The following is a 27727-nucleotide window of genomic DNA, read 5'->3' as shown; positions in this document are numbered from 1 at the left end:
AGATAGATAGATAGATAGATAGATAGATGATAGATAGATAGATCAAACATACCCATACACACACGCGCATGCTCACACACACACACACACATACACTAGAATACTACTCAACCTTAAAAAAGAATGGAATCATGCCATTTGTGACCACACCAATTAACTGCAAGGGTAATGTGATAAGTGAAATAAGTCAGACAAAGAAAGACAAATACTGCATGATTTTACTTATATATTGTATCTAAAAAAAAAATCAAAACCCATACTCATAGATAGAAGAAATGAGTGATTGCCAGAGGAGTGGGTAAGTTTGTTATTTTAATCAGGAAAAAAATCTGAAAAAAGAAAAAAGAAAGCTATCATCCATTATATGTTATACAGATACCTGTACACACTTTCTTTCAGGTATCCTTATACAAAGGCTTTTTTAATCACAACACAAGTTATTTTTAAACTGTCTTGTTCCTCAGGCAAAGAGAATGATTCTTTAGAAATGTAATGCACATAATACTCACAAAGAGTGGGAAGATATAATTTAAAATAAGAATCTTTCTTCACCACTTTCAGTGGAATTTTCAGAGTTCAAGAGCTGGAGTTGCCATTGAATAATAGAGAGGCATCTGAGGGTATATACAAGAAAAGTAAGATAAGATGGACAGTTTTGTTCCTATGGACCTTGAATACCATTCCAAGCAACTCTTAGAACTGTCTGCCTGGGTCAGACATGCTGCCATGGTCAGGATGCTCTAAAATCCTCACAGGCTTTCCTTTTCTTTCCTTCCTTTCAATCTGAGAATATGTCTCCTTTCATTTACTGTTATAGTATCTTCTGCTATTGAACTATTTCTTACAGCATGTTCTTTCTTTGTTCAACTGAGTTCCTTTTAATATCTGAAAAAAGTGGTAGCCTCATTTTATTTATTATATGAAGACAGACTGGGGATTCAGACTTCCTGAATTAGAGTCCCAGTTCTAAAACTGATTAATTGTATGACCTTCAGCAAGTCAACCTAACTCTCTGTGCCTCAGTTTCTTCATAATGGGAATAATAAGAGAACTTAACTAGAAGTGGTTAGTTAAGTGGTTAGTTGAAATTGAAAAGACTCCATTTTAAAAGTTAGGCAAGCACTTAATAAGATACATTGCACTTAGTAAATGCTCAATAAGTATTTACAAATTTTTTGGACTGATGTTATCTTCTTAGTTATATCACTCATACATCCTTTCTAAACTATCCTTTAAATTTATGCCAACTTTTCTTTAATTTTTATCATCATTCAGTTTACCTGCATTGCTTTAGTAACTTAATTACTTAAAATCTTGTCACTTGTAGCTGCAGCTCAAAACTGTAGCTCTCATATTTGCAACAAGAAGAAAGCTGGACAGACAGAAAATTAATGACTTTTTATGAACTCATCAGAAAACTTAATCCATAGGACAGCTGATTTGAAATCTGGAGAGATGTGGAATGGCCATGTAAAAATAAGGAGGGTTTAGTAGACATAGGGACCCTCGGAGCAACCAATCCTTCTGCAGAAGTACTTTATGACAGTAAATGCTTCAAATATAGTTTTCTCCTTTCCTGTGCAAGCTCTGTTCTCTTCTCCATGGCACTGGAAGAAAGGAAAGAAGGGAATCGTTAAGAAGATGCTGGATGACGGCAGCAGAACCAATGAAGTTTTGCTCCCTCCAAAGCAGACCTAACACTTGAACTCAGTCATCTAGAATTTGGAAGATATTTTCATGGCAAAACAGCAAATGGAAGAACCAAAGACAAATATGAAAAGTTATCAAAAACTTGTACCATCTCTTGCTTCATCCCATTCCTTAGGCATCAAGACCTCATGTGACACTTCCGTAATCCAAACTGCCACCCCATCCATACCTGCTTTCTCAAAGTGCCCCTTTCTCCATCCTTCTCCTCTCCAACCGTAACTACCAAAATTTCCCTGCCTTGGCATCTTCTGATGTAAATGAAAGGAATAACTATTTTCTATTTTTAAAACATATTTTTATAAATTATTGATAGAATTAAGGCTCCTCATTTAGCGAAAGATCTAGTTCTCTATGACCAACTATGAAACTAGTAGTGTTCTCCCAAGATATACTTGTACTTTCTTAACCAAAAGGATTGTAGCATTCTAAACTTCACCAACAGTGTATAAAAATACCCATTTCCCCACTCTTTTCAGCATCTTTCCTTTTTTCCTTTTTATTTATCTGAGAGAGAAAGGGAGAGAGAGAAAGCATGCAGGAAGGGGGGCAGAGAGTAGGGAGAGGGAAAGAGGGAAAATGACAAGCAGACTCCACACTGGGCACAGAGCCTGACACAGGGCTCAATTCTCACTACCCTGAGATCAAAACCTGAGCCAAAACCAAGAGTTGGACACTTAACCGACTGAGTCATCCAGGCACCCACGTCAGTGTCTTTTCTTATGTTCATTTGGCTGTGTGGATATGTGCCTGTATAGACTTTCTTTTTTTCTTAATAGTTTATGAGATATCTCTGTATAATAGTTACATAAATTCTTTGTATACTTCTATGTGATGCAAATATTTTCCCCAAAATGTCATTTGATTTGTATACTTTTTATGTTAATTTTACCACAATTTTAAACATATACATAATCAAACACTGATTTTTTTTTTCACTATGGATTCTTATTGCTCTAGCTTGCCTTAGAAAGTCTATGATATGGGGCACCTGAGTGGCTCAGTTGGTTGGGCACCGGACTCTTGGTTTCAGCTCAGGTCATGATCTCAGGGTCATGGGATGGAGCCCCACACCAGGCTCCACTCTCAAGCAGAGAGTCTGCTTGAGATTCTCTCTCTCTCCCTCCCCCTCTGCCCTACCGCCCTCCTCCCACTCATGGTCTCTCTCTCTGAATAAATAAATGGATAAAATCTTTTTTAAAAAAAGGAAATACAGTCCAGGATATGCTCAAGTGTCTTTGATCAGTAACATCCGTCATCTACATGGAGAGAAGCTATGTTTTGACAGAAGAAAACAGTCTATAATTGAGATTATACACAGGAAACTGTCCTGTATAAAGTTTACACCAAAATAATGAAGTAATTACTACTAATAAACCAACAACCCTGAACTTATACAACAACCAAATAAAGAATAAATCCATCAATAACATAATCACTGGGCACCTGGGTGGCTCAGTGATTGAGCATCTACCTTTGGCTCAGGTCATGATACTGGGGTCCTGGGATTGAGTTTCACATAGGGCCTGCTTCTCCCTCTGCGTATGTCTCTGCCTCTCTCTCTGTATCTCTTCTGAATAAGTAAATAAATAAGTCTTTAAAAAAATAGCATAGTCACTAATAGTATATACTTAACATATATGTGAATTAAAGAGCTAGAAGGAAGTTGAGATAGAATATCATTTTACAGATAAGGAAACTGAGAAACAAAAAAGTTATAATGTTCTATCCATGAGCATGGTGCACAAAATATGGAACTAAAGTAAGATCATATGCTCTAAGAACTAGATTATATAGTCCTCCAGAAGATAAGAGATTCAAAATATAAAAGAAAAACTGGAACAGTTTCTGATGGATCATAAGATCCAGATTAAATATGATAAAAATATACATTCAAATTTAATATTTTAGTAAAATTCATGACACTAAGGTAGAGATAGCAGAAAAACATTAAAATAAAAAGACAAAATCATAAATAAAATAACATAGCATGTGCCAATCTAGAAGTTTTTGGTACACTTGTGCAATTCACAAATATCTCTGGCTTTTTCTCTATCTGGCATATGGTAGGATTGTAATTCCTTCCCCACACTGACATCATATGTGACCCAGAACTTCCTCTGATGAATGAAATGTGAAGAGAAGTGCTATCTGTGAAGATTTATTAACCACTGCAGGATCACGAAGTTCTTCCTTCCCCTCTGCCACAGTGACAGACAATACTCTAAACAGTGGCTACTCCATTAGCCTCAATCCAGGACAGAGAACAAATCCTCCAGAAGAACTACAGTGAACAAGTATTATAAGCAAGACATTCTGTTGTTTTAAGAAATTGATATTTGGGGATTGCTTGTTACTACAGCAAAATACAAAGTAATTTATTGATAAATATTTTTTGAGCGCATTCTTTGTGCCAGGCACTATGCTAGGTGGTAAGATATAATAACATTCAGGAATTAGTTCCTGACCTTAAGCATTTACAATTCATCAGGTGGGGGAGAAAAGTAGTAAAATGTGTAACTATAACATAGTATAATAAAATGTTGTAGTTGGTTATTTGAAGGGGCACATGTACCCCCATGTTTATAGCACCATTATTAACAATAGCCAAATCATGGAAAGAGCCCAATTGTCCATCAACTGATAAATGGATATTGAGGATGTGGTATATACATACAATGGAATATTACTCAGTCATGAAAAAGAATGAAGTCTTAGGGCACCTGGGTGACTCAGCTAGATAAGCATTTGACTCTTCATTTTGACACAGGTCATAATTTCAGGGTCCTGGGATCAAGCCCTGATCTTCAGGCTCCCAGATCAGCAAGGAGTTTGCTTGTCTCCCTTTCCTTCTGCCCCTCCTCCTGTTCTCTTTGTCTTTCTCTCTTATATAAATAATCCTTAAAGAAAAAAAGAATGAAATCTTGCCATTTGCAATGATGTGGATGGAGCTAGCGTCTATTATGCTAAGCCAAATAAGTCAGTCAGAGAAAGACAAATGCCATATGATTTCACTCCTATGTGCAATTTAAGATACAAAGTATATGAGTATAGGGGAAGGGGGAGAAATGAGAAAGAGAGAGAGGGAGGCAAACCATAAGAGACTCTTAAATATGGAGAACAAACAGGGTTGCTGGAGGAGAACTGGGTGGGAAGATGGGCTAAATGGATGATGGGTTTTAAGGAAGACACTTGTAATGAGCACTGGATGTTATATGTAAGTGATGAATCACTAAATTCTACTCCCGAAACCAATATTCTTTTTGGCTCCTGAAATCAATATTACACTACATGTTAACCATCCAGAATTTAAATAAAAACTCAAAATAAAACAATAAAAATAAAAATAAAGTTTGCATTGCACAATATTTTTTTTTTGAAAAGTGCTGTAGGCAGGACAAGTACTAAGTGCAAAATATGGACATAAGGGCATGCCTCCTTAAGGAAGTTACTTCTAAGTTGAGAAATAAAGGACAAATGGAAATTCTTTTTTTCAAAATAATTACTTCTCCAAATTCAGCCAAAGTATATGGAAAATGTAATGCTGTTTTAGAAAAATAGAATCATATACATATATATATATATATATATATATATATATATATATATATGATGTTTCCAATAAGGAAACAACATGTATTCTTCAACTGGCCAAAATTCAAGAGGCATTGCTGAGAATTGCCAAAGTGTACTAGTTTACTAGGACTGCCATAACAAAATACACAGACTGGATGGTTTAAACAACAGAAATGTATTTCCTCACAGTTACAGAGCATAGAAGCCCAAGATCAAGGTATAAGCAGGGTTAACTTATTCTGAGGGCCTCTCCTTGGTTGTATGTAGATGGCCATCTTCTCCCTGTGTCTTCACATGGATATCCCGCTGTATGCACTTGTGTCCTAATTTTCTCTTCTTATAAGACACTAGTCATATTAGATTAGGGCCCACCCTAATGACCTCATTTAAACTTAATTGCCTCTTAAGGAGTCTATCTTCAAATATAACCATATTCTACAGTACACGGAGTTAAGACTTCAATATATGAACTTGAAAAGGGAACACAATTTAGCCCATGACTCCAAGGTTTGGTGTTTTTAGTCAGTTATGGCTGCTATAATAAAATATTATAGACAGAGTGGCTTAAATAACAAACATTTATTTCTCACAGTTCTGAAGGCTGGAAGTCCAAAATCAGGGTCCATGGTCAGGTTCTGGTGAGACCCCACTTCCTGGCTTATCCATAGTCTCCTTCTTCCTATATCCTCACATGGCTGAGAAATTATCTCTCTGGTCCTCTTCTTATAAAGGCACTAATCTCATTCTCAAGTGCTCAATCCTCATGACCTAATTATCTTCCAAAGGCCCTATCTCCAAATACCACCATATTGGGAATTAGGGCTCTAACACATTAATTTGGGGGAAACATAAACATTCAGTCCACAGAGTCAGTAACTAACTGAATGATGGATGCTAAAGAAGAAAAGTAGTGCATAATCACATCAAAGTTGATTCTGGGCAGTTAGAAACATTACCTAATAAGTTAGGAAGAAGTTACCTATTTTCAACCTACAAAACCTCAGTTGAGAGTAGGACGTTTAACTGGAGATATCCTGAAGGCAAACAGAGAAGGTGCAAAGTCTAGGCCAAAAATAATCCTAAATGCAGAGGCCATTTATTTGAGAACGAATAAAAATTATAAATGTTGGTTAACATCCCAAGGGAAGAAAACTAGTATTAGACCCTTAGAATATAGTCTGTATAGTTCTTGAACTGCAAACAAGTACCATAATTAAGACGAACCCAAATCAACTTGTGATAAACAATTAGCTTAGATACTAACCAGTATCTAAGAGTAAGTCTGCAATGAAAAGAAATGAGCAATACTAAAAAAGCAAAAGGTCAGTTAGAAACCAGAGAGGTGATTATTTTACAATAAATATAAATTTCAAAGCTCAAGTCTCACATGAAATTGATAACTAAATTGAGCTTATCCTTAAAATAAGTTCAATAAAGAAAATATTTCCCTGAACATGAGAATCTTATCCATAGTTTAGAAGCAGCGTAACAAGTAGATATCCATAAAGTGTTGATGAATAATAACTCTGAGGAAAAGCATTAGATGGTTTGACATCACTTATTAATAAAGCCTTTCAAGTGCTACATATAGCTATTATTTATTGTCTATTTTCCTGAATTTCCCTGTAACTAGGGGGAAACTTGATCTTTAAAGTAGTAATAAATCTGAAATGAGTGCTATATCATTCTTCTTCAGGTAGGAATCCATTAAAAAAATCATAATGGGTTATTCACATTCTACTTATTTTAAGATCTTACAGTGATTAAATTGAAAGGCAAATTATAATTAATTTTTTTTAATTTAAAGATTTTATTTATTTATTCATGAGAGACACAGAGAGGTAGAGACACAGGCAGAGGGAGAAGCAGGCTCCATGCAGGGATCCCCACGTGGGACTTGATCCCAGGTCTCCAGGATCACACCCTGGGCTGAAGGTGGCGCTAAACTGCTGAGCCACCTCATGGTAGTGAGATCCAGCCCCACGTTGTCAGGCTCCACCCTTAGCAGAGTTGGCTTGAGAGTCTCACTCTCCTTTTCTCAGCCCCTCTCACTCATGTTCTCTCCCTCTCTCTAAAATAAATATAAATCTTTTTTTTAATTAAATGAGTAAATGAAATAAAAGCTACCACACAGAATTACACTGAAGACTAAGTAAGATATTTTAAAGTATTTTGAAAACTTTTCATTTTAATGACATGAGATGTAAATGATTGATGGATCAAAATTATTAGCAAACTGAACATCATCAAGGATATGTCAAGAATATTGGCAAGAATATTGGCTGACATTCCAATGCCACACAGAATTCAGAGCGAGGTACACGAAATGTGACTGAAATTTTGAAAACTCTAATAATCAAATTCTGTAATTGATTATGTTCTTGGATACAGAAAAGCTAAGATTCTGGAAATACCATCTTCTAAAATCACCTGGAAAAAGCAACTTACAACCATAGCTAAGATTTTCAAAACTTTACTTTGTAAATTATAATTTATGGGCAAAAAAAAAAATTGGGAAGTTTTTTAAGTGAATGCTTGTTTGAAAACTGTCACAGATTTCAATTTTGTCATCTTGGCTTGTAGTTAGTGAAGCTTTTGGAGTAGATTTGGCATACTGGCAAAAGCATAAGTGTCAAAAATTTTAGTATTTTCTGAATATTTTTAAAGTCATTTCATATCTCTATTTCCTTTCCATGTCACAAGATCATTCTAAAACCTTGTAAAGGTCCAATATGGAAATCAGCACCTGGATAAAAAATTAAAATTGGAGGAAAAATTTAAAGAAAATAAGTAAATTAACACATGAGTAAAAAATAAAAATAGGAAAATAAAAGTTAAAACCAAATTGATAGACCAGACTTCTTGAAATTTTAAGCACTGAATGAGACTCATGGAAGCCTGAGAAAATGGAAGATAATTTCTTCCAACAGTCACAGTATTTGTTTTGGAGTAGTGATTCATTTATAAAACTAGCTTTTACTATTAGGCAGATATTGATGAGAAAGTACTCAAACATTGATAATAAAACCAAAATTGTGAATTGGGTCATCCAAATAGATATTTTAGAAATTTCTATTCAACCAATTAACTCAATGAATTGTCTCAGACTTTCTTTGGCTACTAACATCTAATGCAGTGGTTCTCAAATTTTAATATGCTTATGAATCACCCAGGAATCTTTTTAAAATATAAATTCTGATCAATAGGTCTAAGGTGATGCCTGAAATTCTGCATTTCTAGTAACCTCCTAGGTTATGGTAATACTGCTAGTCTGCACAGACATACTTTTAAAGGAAAAATCAAGATACAATCCCACCAAAAAAAAGTTATTTATTGATCAATGTTAAAGTTTTGCAGTGATAAATATGTGTGTTTAATCATCTGTTCTCTCAAAAGTATCCAAGCAAGGATATTCTTCTATCTTTAAGGTATAAAATTCTCAGCCTTAATCGAGGTTCTGTTAAGCAACTGAATAGATACAGAGCTAATGTCAAGAAGATTGTTGTCCTGCCTCCAGCGCCCAAGTACAGGCAAAGTTGGATGGCACTCACTAAACCTGGAATACAAATTAGGCTCCTATCAGCATCTTCACTGTCTATGCTCCTGGCATCTAGAACATATTGATCTTCCTTCAGTCAACAGCAGAGTGTCTTCCTGTCAGACACTGACTATCCATCTCAATGGGGAATTATCTGTCCAGTGGTTCTTGTCCAAAGCCTAGTGGAAACTACTGATATTCTACAGGGAAAATCTAAGTAGATTTTGAGTATTATTTTAGCAATGTAACCCTCTGTCAAATAAAATGCTGCATTCAACTCTAATATATAAAGTAGCTTTTTATGTGTATAAAGTTAGTTTGGTTCAAATTTATATAAAACTAATTTGTCCTGTCGAATCCCAAAGATTTTAAATTGGTAGTTATACTTGTTAGTTGTAGCTACACTGGCCTCAGGATTCAATTTGTTTTTGCATTTTGTTTTGGTTACACAATATTGAAACAATCTTAAATCACATAGGAAATTAATCTCAAATCATAGTTTGTAATAGCTCACTCTACACTGTCAGAATTCTCTTCACTAAAACAGAGATGGCAGGAAAATTTTTATAGCACTTGTTTTTTAACAGTCTTTAAAACATTTTTCAAAATATTTAAGCCAAATTCAAGTCAAACATTTGTAGAGCCCCTCCTCTGGCCTACCATGTAGAGAAACCAGTTAGAAACACTGATCTAAGAAATATTTCCTCCTCCTGGTGGTTAAAAAGCTTGTATTATCCTGCATTAAGACAGTTCATCAGAAAGCTATCCACCAAAGGCATATTATGAATTTAAAAAGATATAATATGCCCAGAAGTCAGTGGCATTTCTATACACTAACAATGAGACTGAAGAAAGAGAAATTAAGGAGTCAATCCCATTTACAATTGCACCCAAAAGCATAAGATACCTAGGAATAAACCTCACCAAAGATGTAAAGGATCTATACCCTCAAAACTATAGAACACTTCTGAAAGAAATTGAGGAAGACACAAAGAGATGGAAAAATATTCCATGCTCATGGATTGGCAGAATTAATATTGTGAAAATGTCAATGTTATCCAGGGCAATATACACGTTTAATGCAATCCCTATCAAAATACCATGGACTTTCTTCAGAGAGTTAGAACAAATTATTTTAAGATTTGTGTGGAATCAGAAAAGACCCCGAATAGCCAGGGGAATTTTCAAAAAGAAAACCATATCTGGGGGCATCACAATGCCAGATTTCAGGTTGTACTACAAAGCTGTGGTCATCAAGACAGTGTGGTACTGGCACAAAAACAGACACATAGATCAGTGGAACAGAATAGAGAATCCAGAAGTGGACCCTGAACTTTATGGGCAACTAATATTCGATAAAGGAGGAAAGACTATCCATTGGAAGAAAGACAGTCTCTTCAATAAATGGTGCTGGGAAAATTGGACATCCACATGCAGAAGAATGAAACTAGACCACTCTCTTTCACCATACACAAAGATAAACTCAAAATGGATGAAAGATCTAAATGTGAGACAAGATTCCATCAAAATCCTAGAGAAGAACACAGGCAACACCCTTTTTGAACTCGGCCATAGTAACTTCTTGCAAGATACATCCACGAAGGCAAAAGAAACAAAAGCAAAAATGAACTATTGGGACTTCATCAAGATAAGAAGCTTTTGCACAGCAAAGGATACAGTCAACAAAACTCAAAGACAACCTGCAGAATGGGAGAAGATATTTGCAAATGACATATCAGATAAAGGGCTAGTTTCCAAGATCTATAAAGAACTTATTAAACTCAACACCAAAGAAACAAACAATCCAATCATGAAATGGGCAAAAGACATGAACAGAAATCTCACAGAGGAAGACATAGACATGGCCAACATGCATATGAGAAAATGCTCTGCATCACTTGCCATCAGGGAAATACAAATCAAAACTACAATGAGATACCACCTCACACCAGTGAGAATGGGGAAAATTAACAAGGCAGGAAACAACAAATGTTGGAGAGGATGCGGAGAAAAGGGAACCCTCTTACACTGTTGGTGGGAATGTGAACTGGTGCAGCCACTCTGGAAAACTGTGTGGAGGTTCCTCAAACAGTTAAAAATATACCTGCCCTACGACCCAGCAATTGCACTGTTGGGGATTTACCCCAAAGATACAAATGCAATGAAACGCCGGGACACCTGCACCCCGATGTTTCTAGCAGCAATGGCCACGATAGCCAAACTGTGGAAGGAGCCTCGGTGTCCAACGAAAGATGAATGGATAAAGAAGATGTGGTTTATGTATACAATGGAATATTACTCAGCTATTAGAAATGACAAATACCCACCATTTGCTTCAACGTGGATGGAACTGGAGGGTATTATGCTGAGTGAAGTAAGTCAGTCGGAGAAGGACAAACATTATATGTTCTCATTCATTTGGGGAATATAAATAATAGTGAAAGGGAAAATAAGGGAAGGGAGAAGAAATGTGTGGGAAATATCAGAAAGGGAGACAGAACGTAAAGACTGCTAACTCTGGGAAACGAACTAGGGGTGGTAGAAGGGGAGGAGGGCAGGGGGTGGGAGTGAATGGGTGACGGGCACTGGGTGTTATTCTGTATGTTAGTAAATTGAACACCAATTAAAAAAAAAAGATATAATAAATTCTTTATACAAAATTCATTTCCATAAAATTTATATTAAAGATATAGTTTTGATATAGACATTTTCTATACAGACATTTCAACAACTATTTAAAAATCCTTAATAAACTCTTCTCAGAGTTCAGGATCACAAAAAGTATATCTTTCCTTAAAACTGGTATATTTTGGGGCCCCTGTGTGGCTTAGTTGGTTAAGCATCTGTCTTCGACTCAAGTTATGATTCCAGGGTCAAAAGATCGAGTCCCACATCAGGTTCCCTGCTCAGTGAGAGGTCTGCTTCTCTCTCTGCCTGCCACTTCCCCTGCTTGTTCTCTCTCTCTGTCAAATAATAAATAAAATCTTTATTTAAAAAAAACTCTTTATATCTCTTTTCCACACTAGTAAGAAAATATATTAACACAGTTACTTTAGCTTTTTAAAGTCTTGAATGTCTTAAGTAAAACTTATTTTCCTTTAGCTCTCTTATACTATGTTGTCTTTTATTATTTCTTACTTATTGCATCTGGATATATGTATGCATGATATGCTTCAATAGCCCAAATGTCAAGTAGGGTTTGTGCTTCATTAGGAAATAGGTTAAACTGAGGCTTCACAGAAACCCTAAATCAAGTGATTCAAATAAGATAGAAATACCTCTTATGTAATATTTGCTCGTAACCCTTTAACCAGAATATATAATGAGAGGTCATTCTCAGCCATACGAAGACTGGAAAATGTAGTTTCTATTTGGGTAGTCCAATTGTAGCTAAAACAGAGAGCTCTGTTTCTAAATAGAGCAAAGAGAGAATAACTACTGGAAGTCAATTAGCAATCCCTACCATTAGGTTATATTTTTTCTCCCAATTCCCTAACTGTCCCCCCAAATTACATTTACAGCTGGTTTTACTAAACAATTTGAATCCAGGATATTGTGTTGTTCTTATGTCAGTTTAATAGACACCTCAGTTCCACTGATCTATGTGTCTGTTTTTGTGCCAGTACCACACTGTCTTGATGACCACAGCTTTGTAGTACAACCTGAAATCTGGCATTGTGATGCCCCCAGATATGGTTTTCTTTTTTAAAATTCCCCTGGCTATTCGGGGTCTTTTGCACTGTTGGGGATTTACCCCAAAGATACAAATGCAATGAAACGCCGGGACACCTGCACCCCGATGTTTCTAGCAGCAATGGCCACGATAGCCAAACTGTGGAAGGAGCCTCGGTGTCCAACGAAAGATGAATGGATAAAGAAGATGTGGTTTATGTATACAATGGAATATTACTCAGCTATTAGAAATGACAAATACCCACCATTTGCTTCAACGTGGATGGAACTGGAGGGTATTATGCTGAGTGAAGTAAGTCAGTCGGAGAAGGACAAACATTATATGTTCTCATTCATTTGGGGAATATAAATAATAGTGAAAGGGAAAATAAGGGAAGGGAGAAGAAATGTGTGGGAAATATCAGAAAGGGAGACAGAACATAAAGACTGCTAACTCTGGGAAACAAACTAGGGGTGGTAGAAGGGGAGGAGGGCGGGGGGTGGGAGTGAATGGGTGACGGGCACTGGGTGTTATTCTGTGTTAGTAAATTGAACACCAATAAAAAAAAAAAATCTTAAAAAAAAAAAAAAGAAAAAAAAAATAGACACCTCAGTAAGTAAAAATAAGTTTTTTTCTAATTTGGGGAGTTTTTATTTCTAACACCATTATAAACTCAAGCTTTTCACATATTTGATGTGTTTCAAGTAAACTACAATCATTGTTCTTTTTGAGGCTGAAATTTAATGCTCATATTAACATAACTTTGACCAGTAGGAATCCCTTCAGCCTGGCTCTTGGGTCTTTCTTTTAACAATTGTGGTAAAATATATATAACATAAAATTTACCATTTTAATCATTTTTATTTTTAAAAATTATTTTAAAGATTCTATTTATTTGAGAGAGAGAAAGTGAGAGCATGAGCAGAGGGGGGAGGGGCAGTGGGAGAAGCAGATTCCCCACTGAACAGGGAGCTTGACATGGGTCTGTACCAGGACTCTGGGATCATGACCTGAGCCAAAGGCAGACACTTAACTAATTGAGCCACTCAGGTACTCCTAATCATTTTTAAGTGTACAATTAAGTGGCATTAAGTGCATTCATACTGATGTACAACCTTCACCACTATCCATTTCTAGAACTTTATGTCCTTTTAAGACAATCTCATTATTCCTTAAAAGGTTCCTTGCTTTCTTATATGTCCAAGGCTCACCTGTTACCATCTTTGCCCCAGTCTTCAAACCAGCCATTTCTCCAAGAAGGCCGGATTTCTTTTAATAATAAATAGTATTAGATCCTACATTCAAATTGTCATAATAATTCTGAAACAAATAAAAAAAACTTCAGAAGGATAAAACTGTAAACATTTATTGCTGACCCATTGAGTCAGCTAGGGGAAGGTAAGATGGCTCTGACAATCTCAGCCCAGCATTCTTATATGCTAAGAAATGGATAGTTGCCTGGTGATTTAGGATTGTTTTGTCTTGGACAACTGGGGTGACTTGATTCTTTCTACCTATCTTCCCAATGCTAGCCTGAGCATTATTTTATGAATACAGCACAAGAGCAAGCAAATCCAATTGCACAACTGCTTTTCTTATTGTAGTAAAATATATGTAACATAAAATTCACCATATCAAAGTGTACAATTTAATGAAATTCAGTAATATCACAATGTTGGACAATTATTACCACTTCAAGTTCCAGATCATTTCCATTATACCTCCCTTCCCCAAAAAATAAACCTCATACACATTAAGCAGTCATTTCCCATTTCTCCTCCTCCTCCGTCCCTGGCAATCACTAACCTGCTTTCTGTCTAATTTTGTATATTCTGGATAGTTCATATAAATGAAACTATGCAACATGTGGTCTTCTGTAACTGGCCTCTTTTACTTAGCATAATGTTTTCAAGTTTCATCCACGTTGTAGCATGTACCATTATTTAAGGCTGAATAATGTTCTATTTTATGGATATATCACATTTTGTTTATCCATTAATCAGTTGAAGGATATTTGGATTGTTTCCTCCTTTTGGCTCTTGTAAACATAGCTTTTGCTATGAACATTTGTATACAGGCTTTTGTTTCTCCACCTGCTTTCAATTCCGTTAGGTATATAACTAAAAGTGGAATTGCTGGGTCATATGGTAAATTCTATTTTTAACTTTTTATGGAACTGTCAAACTGTTTTCCATAGCAGATGCACCATTTTACATTTGCACTAGTAATACATGAGGGTTCCAATTTTTCCTATCTTCACCAACAGTTGTTATGTGGTATGAAGTAGTATCCTATTGTGCTTTTGATTTGTATTTTCCCTAATGACTAATGATGTTGAGCATCTTCTCATATGCTAGTGGTCATTTGTGTATTATCCTTGGAGAATGTGTATCTAAAATTTGTCCATTTTTTAATTGAGTTTTGTCTTTTGTTAAGTTGTTTTTTTTCTTTTGTTAAGTTATAAGAGTTCTTTATACGTTCTAGATCAAAAGTCCCTTATCAGATATATGATTTGCAAATATTTTCTCCCATCCTGCCTTTGCACTCTCTTGATAGTGCCCTTTGATGCATAAAAATTTTTAACTTGATAAAGCCTAATATACTTTTCTTCTGCTGCTTGTGCTTTTGCTGGCATATCTAAGAAACCATTGTCCTCCCCCCACCCCCACCTAAAAAATTATAAATAATAGATCTGATGAGGGACTTGTATCTAGAATACACTAAAATTTCACTTGCTGTTCTTTCATCCAGAGATGGAGTCTATTTCCATCACCTTGACTGACTCCATTGACTTGCTTCAACCAATAGAAACCTGGAATTCAATAGATACCACCTGGACAGAGAGGCCACATGGTAAGTGTCACAGTCATCCAAACAACAGTCAATACTGAGGTCCCAGACATGTGACAGAGGCCTTCTTGGACCTTGCAGGCTAGACCATCTGCCAAGTAAACAAACCCATAGGGGGAATCCTGATCGATATCACATGGAACAAACATCCAGCCATCCCAGAAGTAAAAAAGTCATTGTTGTTTTAGGTCAACTATTGTAAAGGAAATATAAGCAAATCCTACCAGTAAGAAGGTAATGTGAGAGGAGAGTACCACCCACTTGGATGTTGACAGAAGTTCTAGAAAAAGAAAGCCATATGAGATTCCTAAAAAAATGTCAAACATACTTTGATGTTTTGACTTTCTTGAGTCCTACATGCAAAAGAGAGGAAAAAATACACGGAAAAATTTCTCTCATAATAACCTATTGGCTCAGTTAGTTTGGCAACTCAAAATAACTTTTAAAAAAGTAACTATAAATAAAAAAGTAACTACGAACTTCTTTCAAAATATAAAGGACATTTTAAAAATAAAATTTAATTTGAAATGAATTGAAAATACAATCAATTATGAAATCCACAGATGCAAGAGATTAAAATGGATGTGAAAAGTTGTGTTTATCAAAGTCTCTTTAAAAAAAATAAAAAATAAAAATAAGTCTTTCTTTAAGAGACTGCCACAAGGCAGATAATGATAAAAGAAATAGAAATATTCGTTTTCTGCCCCTGGACGCCGCCGAGTAAGCATCGTTAAAGTCTCCCCTCCCACCGCCGCCATGTCTAAGTCAGAGTCTCCCAAAGAGCCCGAGCAGCTGCGGACGCTCTTCATCGGAGGTTTGAGCTTCGAAACGACCGATGAGAGTCTGAGGAGCCATTTTGAGCAATGGGGGACGCTTACGGACTGTGTGGTAATGAGAGGCCCCAACACCAAGCGCTCCAGAGGCTTTGGGTTCGTCACGAACGCCACCGTGGAGGAGGTGGACGCGGCCAGGAACGCCCGGCCGCACAAGGTGGACGGAAGAGTCGTGGAACCAACGAGGGCTGCCTCCCGAGAAGATTCTCAAAGACCCGGTGCCCACTTAACTGTGAAAAAGATTTTTGTCGGTGGCATTAAAGAAGACACTGAAGAACATCATCTAAGAGATTATTTTGAACAGTATGGGAAAATCGAAGTGATTGAGATCATGACTGACCGAGGCAGTGGCAAAAAGAGAGGTTTCGCTTTTGTGACCTTTGATGACCACGACTCTGTAGACAAGATTGTCATTCAAAAATCCCATCCTGTGAATGGCCACAACTGGGAAGTAAGGAAAGCCCTATCGAAGCAAGAGATGGCTAGTGCTTCGTCCAGCCAAAGAGGCCGAAGTGGTTCTGGAAACTTTGGTGGTGGTCGTGGAGGTGGTTTTGGTGGGAATGACAACTTTGGTCGTGGAGGGAACTTCAGTGGTCGAGGTGGCTTCGGTGGCAGTCGAGGTGGTGGTGGATGCGGTGGCAGTGGGGATGGCTAGAACGGATTTGGTAATGACGGAAGCAACTTTGGAGGTGGCGGAAGCTATAACGATTTTGGCAATTACAACAATCAATCCTCAAATTTTGGACCCATGAAAGGAGGAAATTTTGGAGGCAGAAGCTCTGGCCCCTATGGTGGTGGAGGCCAATACTTTGCCAAACCACGAAACCAAGGTGGCTATGGCGGTTCCAGCAGCAGCAGCAGCTATGACAGTGGCAGAAGGTTTTAATTACTGCCAGGAAACAAAGCTTAGCAGGAGAGGAGAGCCAGAGAAGTGACAGGGAAGCTACAGGTTACAACAGATTTGTGAACTCAGCCAAGCACAGTGGTGGCAGGGCCTAGCTGCTACAAAGAAGACATGTTTTAGACAATACTCATGTGTATGGGCAAAAAACTCGAGGACTGTATTTGTGACTAATTGTACAACAGGTTATTTTAGTTTCTGTTCTGTGGAAAGTGTAAAGCATTCCAACAAAGGGTTTTAATGTAGATTTTTTTTTTGCACCCATGCTGTTGATTGCTAAATGTAATAGTCTGATCATGACGCTGAAAAAAAAAAAAAAAAGAAATAGAAATATTCAACATAGTTTTCAGGAAGAGGATTATTTAAAACTATTGATATTAAACTTTAAGGCTCTAAAATACCAAGTTATTTTGACTTATGTGGCTCAAGCTAAAAGCATGAGTGCCTCTAAAGAATGTCAAAAATTATAGCTTGGAAGTCTTTTTCCTAAAAAAGAAAAAAAAAATGAACCATTATAAGGTTTCCCAACAGAATTTTATGTGAAAATTAATGTCACTTCAAAATCATTTCTCTGCATGACTGAAAAAGCTGTTCTTCGTGTTAATATTCCTCAAAGCATTGTTTTAAATGCTATTTGGCTATGCTAAGAAAGACAATTAATATTAAGCCATAGTAAAGTGCTATGTTCCAATGTACAGATCTGTTACTTACAAAGTGTCAGAAAAAAGAGAAAAAAAGCTATGGAGATCTAATGAAAAACTGCAGTGCTTAATAGTAATGGGATTTTTCAAAATGTTATTGGTAAGCCCAGAAGCTGAAAGGTCCCTATAGAGGCTTTTATTTAGTTCTTAAATTACTTTTAAACTCTAGGTTTAAGAAGAAATAAAATTAAACCCCTAACTTTCAAATCTTTCATAAAGTATCAGTGAATATCTTCATATAGCATCCCTCAAGGATTCCCTATTCCATAGACTGTATTTTCAAAAAGTCAGGTAAACAATAAGCACATTCTTTAAAACAGCTTAAAAGAAAGCAAGTGTGTGCTAGTATTTCCTGGCATGGAGTTTACTGTTAATTTATGTACTAGAAACTACCTCACAGACCATAAAAGAATCCCAAGAGGTTAGTAAATGCCTCAGTATTAACCTATTATTATCGGATCTCTTTTGTAACAACTCTTTCCAAATCAAAAGAAAAACACTAAGCTAAAAAAGCATTAAAACTATTTAATATAGTGTCAGTTTTTTCAACAGCTTTGTCAGCAGTTAAATATAATTAGAGTCACTTTTAATATAAAACATTATTGAAAAGAGTTATGAAATGCCCAGCCTTTTCAAGCATGGCATTGCTTTTTAAATAATTAATTTAATAAATTTATAGCACTTTATATTAACATTAATAAAATTAACTTGTTAATTTAGCATGCTATTTACTGACAAAAAAGTGAACGTCAAAGCTTTAATATTTCAGTAATAATTTAGTATGAATATGCTACATCTTCAAAAGCTGTAAAATACTTCAGTGGCATTGATTTGAGAAAATTAATTTACAAGTATCTTTGTAAATATGTGTTTTTGAGTAAAAAGAAAATAAAATATCCTATAATTTTTAAATAAAAAATATTCAACTATATAAGAACTCTTAGAATTGCCAGAAAATTTGAATACACTGAAGCAGCATGCAATATTCAAACTATACAACCTTTGTTCACTACTCACTATGCCAACACATCCATTCTTTTCTATCCAATATAAGGTATTAGCAATTCTAAAAAATAGATCTTCACTATAGGAATTTCTTAAAGGGATAAATGTCAGGAAGAACAAAAATCCCTGAGGGAGGGTCTGAGATACAAGAAGAGAAGAACAAACAAATTGGAAAATACTAGGTAATTTTAAATGCACACTGTGTAAAGTAACTTTGAAGGCACAAATTGAGATACTCTACAAGATAGGATATAATTTTGAAGAGGTTATCAGAACTCTATATACTTACAGTAATAATTTTTACATTAAAAGATCAGGCTAAAATGCAAGACAACAATGACATTATTTGGAAGGTGAGTGCTCAAAATTAATAGGTTCTAAAGTCTATATCATTTGGAAGAAAGTTTTAGACATTAACTTTAAAATTTGTTGGGTGTGTATGACAAAATTACAAAGGTAACCTTAAATTAATAGATGTAGAATATACAAGTTACATACTAATTGAAGGAGAAAACAAAAAATAAAATTAAATTTTATCACCTTGTGTTTTTTGATTGGAGCATTTAGTCCATTTGATCTATCATTAATGATAGATATGCACTTATTGCCATTTTGTTATGTGTTCTGTGGTTGTTTTTGAAGTTCTCTGCTCCTTTCTTCTCTTGCTCTCTTCATTCATGGTTTGCTAGCTTTCTTCAGTGATATGCTTGGATCCTTGCTTTTTATTTTTTGTGTATCTATTACTGGTTTTTGATTTCTGGTTACTATTAGGTTTATATACAACATCTTATGCATGTAGCGATCCATATTAAGTTGACAGTCACTCAGTTTGAACCCAGTCTTTACTCCTCTCCCTCTACCATGTTTAGGCATAGAGTGTCATACATTGTATCTTTTTATTTTGTGAATCCTTTGAGTGATTTTTATAGATATACTTAATTTTGCTGCTTTTGTGCTTCATACTTTTCTTACTCCTACTTATTGTCATTCTTTTCCACTCAAAGAGACCCCCTTAACATTTCTTATAGGGCTGGTTTAGTCATGAATTCCTTTAACTTTTGTTTTCTGGGAAACTCTCCCTATCCTCATATTCTGAATGATAGCCATGCTGAGTAGAGTATCCTTGGCTGCAGTTCTTTTTTTCTTTCAGTATTTTGAATATATCATACCACACTCCTCTGGCCTAGTAAATTTCTACTGAAAAATCAGCTGATATCTTGTAGGGGTTTCTATTGATAGCTATATAGGGTTTCTCTTATCTGTTTTCTATTCTCTTGCTGCTTTTAAAATTCTCTATCACTACCTTTTGTCATTTTAAGTTCTATTTGTCTTTGTGTGAATTTTGTTAGGGAGTTCTCTGTGCTTCCTGGATCTGGACTTCTATTTCTATCATCAGATATAGGAAGTTTTTAGCTAATATTTCTTCAAATAGATCTTCTGCCCCTTTTCTCCCTCTTCTTCTAGAATCTCTATAATGTGAATGTTATTACAATTGGTGTCACTGAGTTCCCTTAGACTACTTTTTCTTTTTTTCTGTCTCCTGTTCCACTGATATCTTTCTTTATTCTGTTCTCCAGGTCACTGATGCACTCTTCTGCTTCCTCTAGCTTACTGTTGATTCCATCAAGCATATTTTTAATTTCAGTTATTGAGTTCTTCATCTCTGATTGGTTCATTTTTTTATGTTTTCTATCTCTAAGGGTTCTACTGAAGTCCTCCATTCTTTGTTCAAGTCCAGTGAGTATCTTTATGATTACTTTAAATTCTCTATCAGTTATATTACTTATATCTGTTTCACTTAAGTCTCTTGCTGTGGTTTTGTCATTTTCTTTCATTTAGGACATTGTCCTGTCTCATTTTGTCTCTCTGCATCTGTTTCTATGTGTTAGAAAAGTCAACCATATCTCCTGCTCTTGAAAGTAGTGTCCTTATGAAGAAGAGGTCCTGTTGTGCCTTGCTGTGCAATGTCCCCTGTTCACCAGAACCTGGCATTTCAGGGGTGTCTCCTATGTGGGTTGCATGTACCCTACTACTGTAGTTGAGCCATGTTTGCCTTTAATCTAGTCATCTGCAATAGCTCTCTTTGCCTGTTGTGGACAGGGTTTGGTCCCTGTGTTGTTAATGGGCCAGTCTGGAGCCTCCCTGGGCTTGAGCTGAATCAACGTCAGCAAAGATACAGTTGCAGGAACTTGCAGGGTGCATTCCCTCTGCTGTCCCTTGAGAAGATTTTATTGGTGGGCAGGGCTTGCAGTCACACCAGATGTCTGATGCCAGCCCACTGCTGATGCCACCACGGTTTACTGGTGTGTGTGGTTATCTTCCCCTCTCCCCAGGGCAGGAGTCACTCTGGATTTATGCTGACCCTATCAGAGCTGCTAGCACTTTGGATGAATTCAGGCCAAGGACATATTACATGGAGCATGTCTAGAGGAGAACATGGGGGAGGGTCAAGGGGGTAGCTGTTAAAAAGCTGGGTCAAGAGTATTCATGTTTTGCTGCTTCTAGCAGGTACCAATGTATCTAGGCTGGGTGGCCAGGAGGGGAAATGGCACTCACTAGCTCTTTTGTTTTTGGAGAAGTCCCCCAAAGATTCCTGCCCTTCAGCACATACTCAGATCTGTAAATAAATCTCCTTCCAGTATACCCCCGGACGTTTTTCAAATTGTTGCTTCTATGCTATATCTCTGCAGGCTGTTTGTTGTGCTGTCTCTTTGGGGTGAGGTCTCTTCCCTCCTGGCTCCCAGAGCTAAGCCCACTGATGAAAGTTCCAGGTATTAAGTTCCACTGATTGTTAGGCCAAAGTCAAACAATTTTTTCAAAGCTAAATTTTATGGGGGTTCATCTTCCCCATGTGGGTCTGCAGTGCCTAGGGTACCTGGGTGTGAAGGTCTTGGTCCTCTCCCCTCTCTGTGCATGCAGTGTCCCTCTCACCCACTTAGAGTCCTGTGGGTCCATTTGGCACACAACTTCATCTCTGCCCTTCCTACCCTCTTCAATGAGGCTTCTTCTCTACATTTAGCTGTGAAGAATCTGCTCTTCCAATCTTCAAGTCATTTTCTGGGTCATCTGCACAGATGTGGATATTATCTAGTTGTGGGATGAGGTCAGTTTAAGATCCTCCTACTCTGCCATCTTCCCTCCAAATCCTTTATTTTTTTAATTTAAAAAATATATATCTACACTCTAACAGTGACCCAAAATAAAAATCTGAGAGCTGAAGAAGGTTTCCAGCTTTTAAACAGGTTTCATTTTTAAAGTGGGTTAAGCTCAGAATATAATCACAAAGACTTTCTTTCGAGTTATTTCAGGATTCACATAAGACTGCTTTGTGGAAATATGCATTCAAAATATTTATGTTGATAGGTACATGTGCCATTCAATTTTTCCAAAACAATTGAAATCTAAAATTTCACCAAAACTAGGGCATATCTTCAATGTTTTCTTCCATAGCATTTTGAACACAGAAAGCACTCAGTAAATACAGACCACATACACTATATTGGTAAATTAAGTCCCAAGTCATCACTTTCCTCTAGTTCATTTGAAAAATGAACATATAGTATTCCATGAGCCCTTTAAGCAATCTCTGTTTGTGAAACTCAGAGAAATAACACCTGACTGTGTATTCTGAGAAGAACTGGCACATTAGCTAAGAATGGTGCTGCATAAACATTTTCCCATGGTGTTTTTGGTAGCACATGAGCTTACTCATCTGCCTCTAGTGCATTCCTGAAAAATAAAATTTAAAAGTCACCAACTTAAAGTGTCGTATTGTCTTATAGTTTGATCATTAAAATGCTAAGAATGAAGAAATCTTAGTTTTCTGTGCTTTTTACTATGTAAATTGAAGCTAACAACAATCATTTATAGGCAGCTGTTGCCTTTAATATTTCTACTTATCCATGCTGAGATTTTTAAAACCTATCCACTTTTCAGAACTGCTTTCTCATTAAATGTCAACCTTACTGACTAGTAAGTAATAATAACTCTTCTCCCCTACCTGGGAATTGTGGAGGAGGAGAGGAAACCTCAACAGATTTCAAATGAACTATTAAAATAGCTTCTTGTTGTGAAGTACCCCCCTTTTTTTAGAGGCACATGAAAAAGTTAGAATAAATGCATTTTCTGTTATCTATTGCTTGGCAGACATGTCATTTCAATATTATTTCTCATCTTGCTTCACAACCTACACAACATCCACTACTTAGTGAAAGCTCTGTGGTTAGATCATCTTTATAGGAGATAGAAAACGTCATGATCCTTTGATAGATTAAAAATAAGATACAATTCAAAAAATGGCATAAAAGCAAGGGAAGATGGTAGTAATAATATTGTTATACTATTTGAATTAAAGGATAATGATGTTTATAATCTTAGATAATCCATATGCATTCTTTTTATTTCTTCTTGTCTTGTTGAGGCAACAGTAACTATTTCAACACTATGTGACTTTATGCTACTTTTTCCCTGTATTTTCACTATATGAACAAAAAGAGGACTGGAGAGCTGGTTTGATAGCCAAAACGTCCTTGTCCCCAACATAACATCTTTCATCAGTCAGATTCCTCCATCAATCAGTGAACAAAACTGACATTTAAATGTCATAAATTTTTATAAACTTATCATCTATTCTGTTTGGCATGGTAACTGCTCATAGAATTTTATGGAATGACATCTAATAATATAGAACATTAGTAGTTTCCCCTAATACGTATGAGTGTGTGAGATACATATGACACAATTCCTGCTTCCCATGGACTGAGGATGTAGGGGACAGCTGAAATGGAGAGGGAACAATGAGACAAGATGGCAGCCTAAATGAGTAAAATCAACTCTCTCAAAACTTTCACAAAGAAAATGATGCTTAGGCTATGAATTGAAAGATGAGAAAGACTTCATGAAGCAGAAGGGGTCCCGTCAGAGAGAACTGCATGGTGAGAATGCATAGAACATAATGGTACACCATTTTGGGAAAATATTTGGCAGTCTCTTGTATAGTTAAAGCATATACTCTGTCTACAATCCAGCAGCAATTCTCCCCCTAGGGGGAGACACAAGGAATACAAAAAGTTGGGCCCATAAAAAAATTCTTGAATAAGAGTGTTTATGGCCATTCTATTCATAATAGACAAAAACTGGAAATATTCCAATGCCATCATATATGAATAAGACAAACTTACGGAGCAATATTCATATAATGGAAACTACTCCACATAAAGAATAAGCTGCTGATTCACTCAACACATATGAATATCAAAAACATTATGTTGAACTAAAGAGGCCAGACAAAAAAGAGTATATGATTTCACTTATATGAAGTTCAAATACAGGCAAAACTAACCAATAGTGATGTATCAGAACAATAGTTTCTACAAGAGGATAGGGTAATTGACAAAAAGAGGGCACAAAGGGACCTTTCTGCTCTGATAGCAATGTGTTCTATTTTGATTGAGGTGGTGTTACACAGGTACTTATACTTATCAAAACTTACCAATTTATAAACTTAGGTTCACTATATTTTACTGTATATAAATTTTTTCTTGATAGAAATAATGAGCAAAAAATTAATGAGGCAATATTAAAACAAATAAAGAGGCATAAGGGCTGAAACCACAAAGTACAGACAACAAGTAGTTTAGCAGTGATGGAGCACAGTGCTTCAGCAAAGAAGCAACAGATAAACCTGGAAAGGTGAGGAGTGTGAAACTGGATTGAAACGGTTTCCATGTTTCTGACCAAAGAAAATTGGAAACTAGGTTAAAAGATAAATCCTGGAAGCTAAATATTGACTAACTAGTCAGAGACCTCCAGACATTTTACAGTTGTCTATGTTTCTTTATCTAAGAGGAATGAAATCCTGAGCCTCAAAGCCAGTCCTTTACATTCTAAAGGACTATAAAAACTAAAGAGTAAAGGTTTCTCTCTCCCTCAAGAGATGATGGGGCAGCGTGTATCCTATATAAACTCACAGATTCATAACTTCAGGATTCCTCTCCTGCGGTATACACTCTCCCATTCCCTGCAGTATACACTCTCCCATTCCCCCAAAATACAGGATAACATCTGGCTCTCACTGTATCACTTATGAGTTACTGGGTGTGGAGAATGAGTGAAGTCATTGCTGTAAGGAATAATAATTCTTATCTCTGCCCCCAAAACTTCATGTTTGCATTTAAGATAAGTATACATAAAATTTTAAAAACTTATCAAACAGGAACCAGATCATGAGAGCTTCGTATGACATACAACAAGTATCATCCATATTTATCCTGTTGCCACCAGGAAGGCAGATTTAGAAGTGTTTTAAACACAGAGCAAGATCACAGCTGAGTACAGAAAGATCACCTTGGAAGCACTATGGACAATAAACCCAAGATGATCAAGACTGAAGGCAGTAAAATGATTTAGAGGAAGATGCAATGTTCCTGGTCAGACATTGAGATAAACATTAGTAATAGGGAATTAGCAGAGGGAATAGACATGAGGAATATCATGTAGGTAGGAATGAAAGGATTTATATTCCTATATTTCCACACAGTTTCTGGTGGATCTTTGCAAAAACACCAGAGATATCAACTTCTTGCATTTCCCTGAACTACATTATTCCTCTGTACTTGCTAGTTTGTCATGCCCTTCCACTTATCCACCTTGTATTCATCTTCTACTTGTATTCATCTTCTACTGAGAAGATTCCTGAAACCCTTTTTTTTATTTTTAATTTATTTTTTATTGGTGTTCAATTTACCAACATACAGAATAACCCCCAGTGCCCATCACCCATTCACTCCCACCCCCCGCCCTCCTCCCCTTCCACCAGCCCTAGTTCGTTTCCCAGAGTTAGGAGTCTTTATATTCTGTCTCCCTTTCTGATATTTCCCACACATTTCTTCTCCCTTCCCTTATATTCCCTTTCACTATTATTTATATTCCCCTAAATGAATGAGAACATATAAAGTTTGTCCTTCTCCGATTGACTTACTTCACTCAGCATAATAATAATACCCTCCAGTTCCATCCACGTCCTGAAACGCTTAATCCAAAAAGTAAACTAGGATCCTGATGTTGACACTCACATGGCTAAGATATTACATTACTTAGCAATGCCCCCACTTTATCTTTAGATTGTGACTGTATTTTTATACCTAGCTTCCTCCCTAGGCTATAATTTCATGAATAGATCACATCTTCCTCAACATTTTAACTCCAACACAGAGCAGGTGCTGGCACAAAGTAAAAACTCAATAAATATTTGTTACTAAATTAATAAGCATTGCTCTAAGTCACACTTATAGATCAAGAACCAGAACATGTTCCATTTCCCAGAATTCCTACAGGACTGCAAGGATATTCTGTCCTCAATAAATTCAAACAAATCATTTGAACTTCTCTACTCCTCATTTTTAGTGTAATAAAATATAAACCTTACAAAACTTTAACAAAAATGAAATAAGGAATGAACCTTAAACATGAGCTTTTCAAGACATGTGGCTGTGCACCCTTGGAAGGACCTAATTTTGGTGCCTGGAAACTAAATATCCCTAATAGAGGAGAGAGTTGGGAAGATGGCACAGTAGGAGCTCACCCACAATTGCAGCTAGATGTCACTAATATCTGTGTAAATAAACCAGAGAGCAACCCAAAGACTGGAAGAAAAAATTCCATAATTAAATATATAGAAGAAGCCACATCTGAGAGGGTAGGAAGGACAGAATCATGAGCCTCTTGGCTATAGGTGTGAAGAGGGAAGAAAAATGGTCCCTTGTACTAGGGAAGGGATGGAGAAGATGAATCCCCATAACATTTGGCCTTGAAAACCAGAGGAATTGAATTGCATTAGTTTGTATAACCAACAGGACTTGGAACCTGGAGCTTTAAAAGTCAGCTGACTCAGCTCTCGGGCTAGCCAGAGGGCAAATGATACCTGGGTTGCCACCGTTAAGAGACAACAGCTTATGGAGAAGCAACACAGATTGCAAGTCTGCACAACTCCTGAGTTAGAGCAGGGAGGTCTACTTAAACTGATTTCAGAGCATGTTTAAGAACCTCTCTGAGAACAAAGGAGCTGGCAGGTGCCATTTTCCTCCTCTGCCCTCCACATAAACACAGGGCCACCTGCAGGACGTGGCACTGCACAGACACTTGCTACCTAATATCCTGACAGTACACCCTGCCCACAAGTTCTCCTAAGGACTTGTCCACTCCAAGCCTGCTCCCCATCACCCTGGGCTCAGTACAAATTTTGTCAATGCCACCACCTTGTCCCTGAGTTCCCTTTGAGGGCATGCCCCCTCACAGGCAACCTGCCTAAGTCCCACCAATACCACAATGAGCAAGCACAGCCTACAATGGCAGAGAGTCAGTGCAGATGACTCAACTGGAAGGAAAAGTGAATCAGACACAACATCAGGGTACAAGGAACACACATCCGACACTCCCCTGAAATGCCAGGCTCTGGTAAACAGGGGACACTGCACTGCAGAGCATTACACTATCTCTTCTTCATAAAGCCACTACTTTCAAAAGAAGGTATAGCTGACCTTTCTGAAAAACAGAAACAGATATAGAGGCAGGCAAAGTGAGGGGGCAGAAGAATATATCCCAAATGAAAAAACAGAACAAAAATTAGAGCTGGAGATCTAAACAAAACAGAAATACATAATATGCCTGATAGAAAATTTAATGATCATAAAGATACTGGACTTGAGGGGAGCCTGGGTAGATCAGTTGGTTAATCATCTGACTCTTGATTTTGGCTCAGATCATGATCTCAGGATCATGAGATTGAGTCCCCACACTGAGCTCCATGCTGGGCATGGAGCCTGCTTTAGGATTCTCCCTTTCCCTCTGCTATTCCCCCCTTCTCTTTCTCTCTCTCTCTCTCTCTCTCTCTCTCTCTCTCTCTCTCCTCTCCTCTAAAAAAATTTAAAAATAACAATAAAGATT

The 27727-nt window shown here is 36.7% G+C and overlaps 1 long non-coding RNA gene and 1 pseudogene across 1 annotated transcript; one reads left to right on the top strand and one right to left on the bottom strand.

Moving 5' to 3' along the window:
* Positions 1–299: 299 nt before the first annotated feature.
* Positions 300–19105, bottom strand: LOC111097008. The gene is made up of 3 exons (XR_005363200.1): positions 19074–19105; positions 13706–13814; positions 300–1607 (listed from the first exon to the last, which is right to left on the bottom strand). It is a non-coding gene; the product is annotated as an uncharacterized LOC111097008 (long non-coding RNA).
* On the top strand, positions 16060–17063 carry LOC100688509 (annotated as a pseudogene).
* Positions 19106–27727: the final 8622 nt, after the last annotated feature.

The sequence above is a fragment of the Canis lupus genome, chromosome 8 (genome assembly GCF_011100685.1).
Source record: "Canis lupus familiaris isolate Mischka breed German Shepherd chromosome 8, alternate assembly UU_Cfam_GSD_1.0, whole genome shotgun sequence".
In the NCBI taxonomy this organism is placed as follows: domain Eukaryota; kingdom Metazoa; phylum Chordata; class Mammalia; order Carnivora; family Canidae; genus Canis; species Canis lupus.
Note: the sequence above shows the minus strand (reverse complement) of the source record. Positions and strands in the feature narration are given on the sequence as shown.